The sequence below is a fragment of the Chamaea fasciata genome, unplaced genomic scaffold (assembly GCF_029207755.1).
Source record: "Chamaea fasciata isolate MVZ Bird 193981 ecotype frontalis unplaced genomic scaffold, bChaFas1.0.hap1 SCAF_7, whole genome shotgun sequence".
NCBI lineage: Eukaryota > Metazoa > Chordata > Aves > Passeriformes > Sylviidae > Chamaea > Chamaea fasciata.
The window spans coordinates 60641880-60652068 of NW_027094092.1; the positions used below are offsets into that span (position 1 = coordinate 60641880).

General features: G+C 58.6%; 1 long non-coding RNA gene across 1 annotated transcript; it reads right to left on the bottom strand.

Annotated features, from left to right (window-relative positions):
* Positions 1–3418: 3418 nt before the first annotated feature.
* Positions 3419–4406, bottom strand: LOC136291864 (uncharacterized). Its single transcript, XR_010721788.1, has 2 exons — positions 4114–4406; positions 3419–3736 (listed from the first exon to the last, which is right to left on the bottom strand). It is a non-coding gene; the product is annotated as an uncharacterized lncRNA (long non-coding RNA).
* Between the last annotated feature and the right edge of the window lie 5783 nt (positions 4407–10189).

A 10189-nucleotide genomic window follows, 5' to 3' on the forward strand; every position in this document is an offset into this window, starting at 1 on the left:
GCAACTGCTGGAGGCGACTGTCCCGGCGGGGCGGGCGGCCCCCGCCGCGGGGAGAGGGAGGAGGAGGAGGAGGAGGAGGAGAAGGAGGTGCAGTGCAAGCGGGCACGGCCCCTGGGACAGCCTCTTCTGGCCGCCCGGCCCGCCCCGGCTGTCGGAGCTCGGCTGCGGGGCGGGGGGTTGCGCTGCTGCCCCGGGAGAACCGAGGCTCCGGGAAGAGGGAGGGGAAGGGGCCGGGGGTGAGTGCCGGGGGTGAGGGGCTCTGGGAGGGGAGGGAGCTGGAGCTGAGCCCCCCGGGGCTGGGGGGCGCCGGAAAGGGGACAGGGCTGAGCCCCGGGGAGGGATGTAGGTGCGGGAGTTGGGTCCAAGCACGGTGGGGGATTTACGGGGACCAGACCCCTGGAGGGGTGACAGGGCCGAGGGCTGGGGCTGAGCCCCCGGGGCGACAGGGAAGGGGGCTGGGGCTGATTCCCTGGCGGTGTCGTGGGACAGAAGCCGACTCGATGCGGTGGAAATTGTCCCCTGGGCAGGAGGGTGGGAACGGGATGATCTTTCAGATCCCATCCAACCCAAACAATTCTGGGATTCTATGATATGATTCAACCTGAGCAGGTGCCACATCTACCTGCAGCCCATCCCACAGGTGTGGGGACTCCCCCCAGCCCCTGGCAGTGCTGCTCTGTCCCAGTAAAGTCCAGGAGAAGCCCCCGGAGCTTCTTCCAGGAAAAGCAGTTCCGACCGCAGCAACGGGGCTGCAAAACACACCCACAGCGGCTTGCAGGATGCATGTGGTGATGAATAAGCATGAAACCGTGACCGTCTGCTTTCAGGCCACTTTTCGCTGCTCTGGATGAGTGTACAAGAAGCACAGGGAAGTTATCAAGATGACAGCAGGGGTGGGAAAGGAGATTTAAGGGGCCAGACACCAGCACGGCTGGTTTTAGCGATGGGCTGGAGTTCTTTCAGCTGGTGATTTCTCCGGCGGGAAGGGCAGGGACTGTTTGTGGCAGCGCAAGTGAAAGTCCCTGGTGTGGAAGAAATCAAGATAAAACTCAGCAGCTCAGCTCTCACCCACGGTCGGTGTTGAAGTGCTGCCCTCATTAGGGCTGAGCGTGAACCCAGAGGCTGCTTCCTGCATGGGGCCCCGGGGGAGGGGAAATTCAGCGTGCCCTGGGGAGCAATCCGAGTGATATCCTCCAAAACAGCTCCTGGAAAACCCCCACTGCCTTCTTTTGCTGTCCCTGCACTCTGGTCCCATCGGCTGCCATCAGCTCCCTGCGGGAATCCCAACAGCAGGAAATAGAGGGAAGGAAGATGTGGTGGGATCCCGCAGGTTTTCCCCAGGATGAAGATTGGGAAGGAGAGCCCAGCACCTCTGGAGAGCTGATTTACCGGGAGCACAATGCCTACCCTGACCCCTGGAGCAATTTGTGCCAGCCCTGCTGTGATGCTGCAAATACCAGGGAGGATGCACTGGCACAGGGTGCCCAGAGAAGCTGTGGCTGCACCTGGATTCCTAGAAGTGTCCAAGGCCAGGCTGGATGGGGTTTGGAGCAGCCTGGGATGGTGGAAGGTGTCCCTGCCATGGCAGGGGGTGGGAATGAGATGAGCTTTGAGATCTGTTCCAACCCAAACCACTCTGGGATTCTGTGACAGTCGCGGGGATGGGATCAGCTGTGGCTGAGCAGTGACCCCACACACTCCCACATCTGCTCTGATGAAGAAGAGACTGAAGTTCGGGGCTGCTCCCCCACCGCTGGAAAGTCCCTTCACAGCCACCAGAAGGCCACGTTCAGTGCCAATTCAACTCTTGGCAGGAGGACGAGGAAGAACTGTGACAAAACCCAGCCCCTTCTGTAGGTGGGTGCTGGCCTCGCTTGCACCAGCTGTGGCTGGAAACCCCAGAGGATCAGGGGATGCTGCTGCCGCTCCTGACCTTGCACAGCTGGGGAGGAAAAGGGACTTTTGGGGACCATCTGATGCCCTGGGAGCAGGCACCACGTGGTGCAGCTGTGGCTGGCGGGTGTCAGAGCAGGTGGGCAGCGCGATGATTTCCCCTGGCCCGGATTCCTTCCCCTGCTGCTGGAGGATCTGGTGCTGAGGATGGCCAAGCACAGAGCCCATCCTGCTCTGTGGAGAGGGATGGATCCCTCCAGCCGGGCTCGGAGCCGGGAGAGGTGTCCAGCCAGGAGTGTAACCGCACACTCATCTCCCTCCTCCATCCCCGCTGGGAGAGAAGCCGGCGTGGACAGCCAGGTTGCATCAAATCCTCATTTAGCTCCTCTTTGGGTTCATTTGCATAAATGGCAGCTATTAGGGGAGGGGAAATGGATTTGGAGAAAGTCTCAGCACCACGGATGACGAATCTCTCCCGTTCGTCACGCTTCCGACGTGACCCTCTTCTGGCTGGTCACATTCCTGGTGGAGAGGAGAGGCGGGGGGGGGGGGGGGGGGGGAAACCGGAATAAAAACAACCCAAAGCGGAAGAAAAAGCAGCCACGAAACCCAAAGACAAACGAGGAACTGGAAAAACTTGAAGCACCCACAAGGAATTTTAGGTTTGGGTTTTGCTTTGTTTTTTTTCCAAAACTTTTTGTTGACTCCCTACGGCTTCTCCTTGCCAGATTTTGGTGAGGAGCGCCTGCTCTACTGCTGTGCCAAGTTTTTTTTTTGTTGTTGTTTTTTTTTTTTTTTTTTTTTTTTTTTTTTTTTTTCCAAGCCTGGCTTTTCCCAAAGAGCCGCTACTGCCCGGAGGAGCCGTGTCCGCCTGCTCTTTGTCAGGAGCACGGCTCGGGGCGGCCGCGCTGGGATTTTCTCCCTCCAGCTCAGCGCTCTCCCTTTGGAATTGTTTGTCCTGCTGTGTGAACACCCTAATTTAGAGCCCGTAACTCCAGGAGGGTTTTGGAGGGATGCGCTGGCCGGGAATTGAGATTTCGGCAGCTCCTGCTGGATATTCCCGTGCGGAACAAAGCAGGCTGGGAGAATCCTGCAGGGAGAAGACTCCTCCTTGCCTGGAGCGCTGGATCGCCTCTTCCTGGTGCTTCCAGACCCATCCCAGACTCGTTCCCTTTCCTAAAAACCCTGCTCCTGGAGCAGAGCGTTGCCCTCCCCTCCCCGGGGTCCTTTCCCGGTTGTTCCCGGGTCTCTCCCAGCTCTGGTTTCCCCAGATTAAACAGGATTTCAGCCTTTCGCTCTTCCCAGGCGGCGGGATTTGGGGATTCAGAGCTCCCTGGAGAGGGCAGGAGGTGATCCCGTTGCCGAAAGGACGCGCTGAGATTTTGGGGAGGCACAAGGATGAGGAACCCTTCACGTCGGGGATACCTCGGGGGTTTTTCCTCCCTTAGAACCGTAGGGGGTTTTTTTTTGGTTTTCTTGCTGGGAAGATGCACCGAACATCTTAAACACGCCCCCAAACCGCCGATTTAAATTGATAAAAGGGCTAAACTTTATTTGGTGCCGGTTGCCCCGTGTCCCCGCATCCTGACTGTGACAGTGTCGCCAGCAGAGGGGAGGTTTGCTGCGCGGTCCCTCCGCTTTGGGAAGACAACAAACCCGCTCTGAGTCACCCCGCCTTCAATCCCGCCGATTGTTTCCAGCTGCGGGCTCGTCCCGGAGGAAAATAAAGCCCCGGGAAGTTGGGAATTGTGCCGACAGCCGCGGGCTCGTCCCGTGGGGGGGGGGTCCAGGAGCTGCGGCCACCTCCTCCCGCCGTGTTTCCAGGGGCTGCCGGCACCGCATCCTGCCACGGGGAGGAAAACGAGGGGAAAGAAAGCAGGAAAAGCAGGAGTTGGGCTGGAAGGGGGCGATGGAGCAACGCCGCCCTGTTGCTCAAGCCCAGCGTGGGCCAGGGTTTGTCCCAGCCGTGGGATGATCGGAAAGAGCGAGGAAAGTGGTTTTTTGGGCTCGGTGGAGTTTCCAGCACAACCGAGGGCGAGGCACGGGGCGGGATCCGGGCAGGGCTCGGAGGGACAGGAAGAGAGCCCTGGAACGCGGGAGGGATCAGCCCTGGGATGGGGAGGAAGGGGGTGAGGGAGGAGAGAGGGAGAAAAGGGGGAAAGGAGAGGAGAGGGAAGGAAAAAGGAAAGGGGAAAAAAAGGAAGGGAAAGGAAACCAAACCTGTCCGGGCTGGGTGGGTGCAGCTCTGATCATCTCCCGTGGGTCCCGGCTGTGCCACCCCGGCTGGCTGCGGGGCGTGGGGGGGACTCGTCCCTGAGCAGGGAACACCGGGAGGGGTGCGGGGCACAGCGAGGGGTCCCGCCGGGGATGGGGGGCTGTCCTGGGTGCGGGTGTCCCCTCGCTGCGTGCTGCGTGTCCCGGTGCGGGCGGCAGGCGGCGGCAGCGACCGGGATCAGCCGGGATAACCGGGATCGGCCCCGCTCCTTTTCCTCCCTCCATCCCGGCAGCGCTACCCGGCCGATCCACCGAAATGCTGCCTCCAACATCAGAAGGACATGGAGCTGCTGGAGCGAGTCCAGAGAGGCCACGGAGATGCTCCAAGGGCTGGAACCGCTCTGCTCTGGAGCCAGGCTGGGAGGGCTGGGAATGTTCCCCTGGAGAGGAGAAGGCTCCAGGGAGAGCTCAGAGCCCCTGGCAGGGCCTGAAGGGGCTCCAGGAGAGCTGGAGAGGGACTGGGGACAAGGGCTGGAGGGACAGCACACAGGGAATGGCTTCCCACTGCCGGAGGGCAGGGATGGATGGGATATTGGGAAGGAATTCTTCCCGTGAGGTCCTGACACAGGGTGCCCAGAGAAGCTGTGGCTGTCTCTGAATCCCTGGAAGTGTCCAAGGGCAGGTTGGACAGGCCTTGGAGCAGCCTGGGATAGTGGAAGGTGCCCCTGCCCTTCTCAGGGGCTTGGAATGGGATGATCTTTAAGGTCCCTTTCAACCCATAATCCATCCTTCCTTTCCTCCATCCTTTTTTCCTCTCCATCTCTTTTTTTCTTCCTTCATAAGCAGCCCCTACCTCCTTGGAGGGAAAAAAAAAATCCCCCAAAGATCTGAAGCTCCGTTTACTGAGAGAAAAATCCAGAACTAAAAAAAAATAAAATAAAATCTCAGGAAACATAAGGATAATTAGATCCAAGCGGGCTGGCTCATTGCTTTAGGCGTGGAAAGGTTGTGAACCCCGCACATGTGAGGATTTCCATGTCCGTGTGTCCATGGAGCTCCCCCGTGGACGCACAGCCTGTCCCGAGGAACGAACGGGCTGGGCGGCGCCGGCGGAGCTCCCAAATGTGCTGCCCATGTGTTCCGCTATTTCCCATTGAATTTCCAGCCCCCCCACAAGCCCTCTGTCCCCATTTAGCCGGCTCGCTCAGCCCGAAAATCCCTTTTTAGCCTGAAACGCCGCCGGCGCTGCATCCGTCTTCAATTTAAAGAACAAATCCTCCCGCCCGCGGGCCGAGCGGGTCCTGCCGGGGCCCGCTGACCTCGGCGCTGCTGGTTTTTGGTCCCAGGGGACACAAGGGACACGTGTCGGGGGGGAATAACCTCTTCACCCGGCTCCGGGAGGCTCCGCGGGACAAAGGCTGGCGGGGGCGATGGAGCCAGGGAAATGTGGCTGGAAGCGGATTTGCTCGGAGGAGCTGTCAGGGGGAGACAAAGGCAGGAAGGAGATAAATGCAGGGAACGAGGCTAATTGCTGGGATTAGTCACCCCCCGAGCCCTCGGGGGCTGAAGGGGTCAGGCCTGGGGGCCCCAGGAGGGTCAGGCGAGGAGAGATGAGCTGGAAAGACGCTTTTGGGGGAGATTTGGATTTGTTGGAGCTGTGGGAAGGGCTGAACCCCATCTCTGATGGTGCTCCCATGGGATCCCAGCTTCCCCAGGAGCTGAGCTAGGGGATGGTGTCCCTGCCCATGAAACAAGATGGGATTTAAGGTCCTTTCCAACCCAAGCCAATCTGGGATTCCCTGTCCACTTCCAGCTGGGCAGATTCCAGGGGCACCCAATCCATACAACAAATAAAACCTAATTCTGCAGCAAACTCTTGATTCCAGGTATAAACACGTGAGGAAGGGTCTCAAAGCTGCAGCAGCTCAGCCCAGCGCGTGCTGGGGTCAGAGGCCTGGGATGGGGCAGGGTCAGACCTGTGTTGGGGACGTTTAGGTTGGATCTCAGGGAAAGGTTCTTCCCCCAGAGGGTGCTGGGCACTTCCCAGGCTCCCCAGGGAATGGTGACATTCCCAAAGCTGCCAGAGCTCCAGGAGTGTTTGGACACCCAGGGATGCCCAGGGTGGGATTGTTGGGGGGGTTCTGTGCAGGGCCTGGAGCTGCGCTGGCTGATCCTTGTGTGTCCCTCCCAAGTCCAGGGAATTCTGTGATTCCACTCTGCCTCTGTGCTCTGCAGAGGGATGGGGGCAGGCAGCGAGTGTCTGCCGTGCTTTGGGCTGCAGGGACAAACACGAGGCTCCCGGGAAACCGGGGCTGAGCTGATTTTATCTCTGCTGTGAGCCTGCTCCCTCCTGACGGATGCTGCAGCACAAACCCATCCGGGCTGCTCTGCCTGCAGATGCAATCCCCTCTGCCAGGGAGCTCGCTGGAGCCTGGACCAAATAAGGAGCTGGTGGCTAATCTTGGGGAGCAGGAATCAGTCAGTGTCAGGCACGGCTGGGAGCTCCCTGTGAGCTCTGAGCTGGGGGCTCGCAGGGCTCCTCACGCTCATCCGGCAGCTGCTGGAGTAAAAACAGCTTCGCTGCAATATTTAGAGAGAGGAAGGAAGGAAGGAGAGCCCCAGAGATTTAAAAAAAAAAAAAAAAACACCCTTTTCTTTACCTTTGTGTCTTAAAATACACTGCAAAACCTGCAGCATTTCTTTGGGCTGGGGCTCAGATGTCTCTGAAAGTTTTTCCATGTGGGAGCGGAGTTTTCATCCTGTGAGGCTTCAGCTCCCCGGGGTGCTGGGAGATCTGAGCTCCACTTTCCAGCTGGGAGGACTCAGCAGCTTAATCCTGGAATCCCAGAATGGTTTTGGGTTGGAAAGGACCTTAAATCTCATCCCATTCCCACCCCTTGCCATGGGCAGGGACACCTTCTAGATCAGGTTGCTCCAAGCCTCATCCAACTTGGTTTTCCTGAAACCTTTTCCCACATTTCTGCTCTAGAAATCCTCTTTTTATAAAAATCTTGTTTTTCCATGCACCCCGTGGTGTTCTGGACCCCGTAATTCCAACTCTCCATAAGGAAAACCTCTTTCCCACAACACCTGTGGTGCCCTGAGCAGAAAGATCCGTGCTGGATCACAGCTGGAGGGTGGGAAATCACCTGCAGCAGGGATGGCTGTCCTTGAGGATGCACCCCAGCCAGTCCTGGATCCATTGGGAAGTGTGTCCCTGCAGTGGGCCAGGGCGAGGAGGTGCTGAGTCATGAGGCAGAGCTGAGACAAGGAATTGAGAGCAAAATTAATGAGAAGTGTTCCCAAAAATGGAGATGTGGAGAGCCGGGTGCTGCGCTAGGGGGGACCTGCCCTGCTCTCAGCTCTCTCGGGATGCTCCCAGGAAAGGAAGCAGCCCCAGGGAGATGGAGCCAGCCGGAGAAATCCCTCAGGATGGCCTGAAGGGATGCAGAGCCACCCCACAGGAGGGGCACAGCCACCCAGAGAGTCTCCCTTTGTCCTTGGCACAGCTCAGAATTTGTTCCTGCTGCTGGAAAGCCGGGCACCAGCTGGAGGTTCTCAGATGGCTGCTGAGGGTTGAGCTCACACCCACGGCTGTGCCCACCCTCCTGGGCCAGGGGGCAGACACAGGGGTCTGCTTTTATTCTGTCTGGTGTTATAGAGCCTCAGAAATGCTGGCTGTCACACCAGAAAATCCCAGTTACTAAGGACGGAGGAGTTTTTCTTTCTGTCATTCCACGAAAGGAGGGGGGCAGCCAAGTGGGGACTGGGCTCTGCTCCCAGGGAATGAGGGACAGGACAAGAGGAAACAGCCTGAAGTTGTTCCAGAAGAGGTTTAGATTGGATATTAGGGAAAATTCTTCATGGAAAGAGTTGTGCAGCCCTGGCACATGTGGTGGAGTCCCCATCCCTGGAGGGATTTAAAAGACATTTAAATGTGGCACTTGGGGACACGGGGCAGTGGTGGCCTTGGCAGTGCTGGGGGAACGGTTGGACTTGATCTTAGAGGGCTCTTCCAACCTAAACAATTCCATGAGGGGAGTCCCCAGAGACATCTCTTTTCCTTAGGACATGAGGCCAAAACGCTTTTTGGTGCTGATCCAGGGAGCTCGGGGGTGCACAGCCCGTCTCCTCCCTGCCGGAGCCCTTTCCTGCAGGAACCGCTGGGATGTTCAAGGCACGGCTTCGTGGCCCTTCCTGCCAAATCGCCCGACCTTGAGCGGGGCTGGTTTCCGATATCCAGGGGGGAGAAACGCTCCGAGGGCTTTATGACAGTGACCCACTAACCCAGCTGGCAGCGGGACGCTGCTGACCACGCCCGTGCCAGCAATCCTTGCTCTCATCCCAGCCCCGCTTCCCTCCAAACATCCCAAAGCACCGAACGCATCCCTGCGAGCTTTTTGCTGCGTGCTGCAGCCCCGCAGGCGCGCTCCCATCGCCGGGAATCACGCTTCCTTCCCCCGCCTGCCCCAGGAGAGGTGCGCGTTTCCTGCTGCTCCCCTTATCTCTGCCGGCTGCAGGGGCTCAGCAATTCCAGCGCTGCCAGGCTTGGGGGAGAGGCTGCCGGGATTTCCTGCCTCAGCAGCCTCTGCAGCCAGGGATTCCTCTGCTTTTCCTGCCCCTCGCTGCGAGCGCAGGGGAAGGTGAGCCCTCAGCAGGGCAGGGGGGTGCCGCTCCCCTCCCCCGGCAGGATTGTGACCAGTGGTTGGTTCGTCCTGGTTTTCCCAGTTTAGCACAGGGAGTTGGGAGTGTCTGCTGGGCTGGGACAGATCCATCCTCAGCCCCATGGCAGACCTTCCCCCATTTCCATCATGCCAGCACATCTGTTTGTGCCCAAAGTGCCTCCCAGGAAATGGCTCTGGATTGTTTCTATGCCCAAGCTAAGAGCAGGGATGAACCCTGCAGCCAGAGGCTCTGCCGAGGCACATGGAAGTGATGACAGGGATCAGGCCCTGTGCCACCTCCCTTCCCAGCACAGGCGGTGGGTGAGCACAGCCTGTCCCTGTCCCCATCCATATCCTGTCCCCAGCCCCACCTTCATTCTCATCCCCATCCCTATCCCTATCCCTATACCCAATCCCATCTACATCCCAAGACCTATTCCTATGCCAATCCACATCCCCATCCTTGCCCCTTTCCTCACCTTCCTCTTCATTCTCTATTGCCCATCCTCATCCAAATCCCCATCCCCATCCTTGTCTCCATCTTTATCCCTGTCCCCATCCCAAAGTCCATCCCTCTCTCTGTCCCCATCCCTATCTCCATCCCTACCCATTCCCATCTCCCCATCCTCATCCCTGACCCCATCCACGTTATGGTCCCCATCCTTATCCTCATCCCATTTCTTGGTCCTCATCCTCTTCCTCATCCCTATCCCAAATCCCACCGAGGCTCCCAGCTTCTCCCAAAGGCACAGGGATGCCCAGGCCAGCAGGACTCTGCTCCCAAGGCCAGGCCAGGGCTCCAGCTGCCTTTTTTTTTAAACTGACTGGTGCTATTCTGGCTCAGGGAGTGGGGGAAATGCCCTTTTTAGCATCCTAAAGACTGCAGGAAGGCTGGCAGCTCCTCCTTCCCATTCCAGAGGATTCTCAGGGCCTGTGGTTTGGATTTTCAGTAGCCCCCAAAGATCTCATGGGGCAGCAAGGCTTTCCTCCCTTTCCCTCCCCCACTTCCTGCTCCCCCTCTGCCCATTGCCACCTCCGAGGTGCCACCAAACGCCACCATTCCCCATGGGGGTGACATCCCAGCTGGGATCTCACCAGACAGAGGAACTGCTGGCCCCCTGCAGCTCCCAATTTCCCTGGAGAGCCATGGAGGTGTTTGAGCTTCAAAGAAAAGCCACATTTTGGCACGGGAAGCTTCTCAAATCGTGTCCAGCTGGCCTGGGCCCCGCTCGAAGTCCTAATGGTTTTCCATGTCCAGGCAAAAGGCTCCTTCCAGGGGCTGGAGCCAGCCAGCTGCCTGCAGCCAAGGGGCAGTGGCTTCTCCAGATGTGGCCCCAGCAGTGACATTCCCTGGAACAGCTGGGATTCCAAACCAGCTCGATCCCAGCACCCTGGAACTGCTTTCCAGAGTGAGCAGG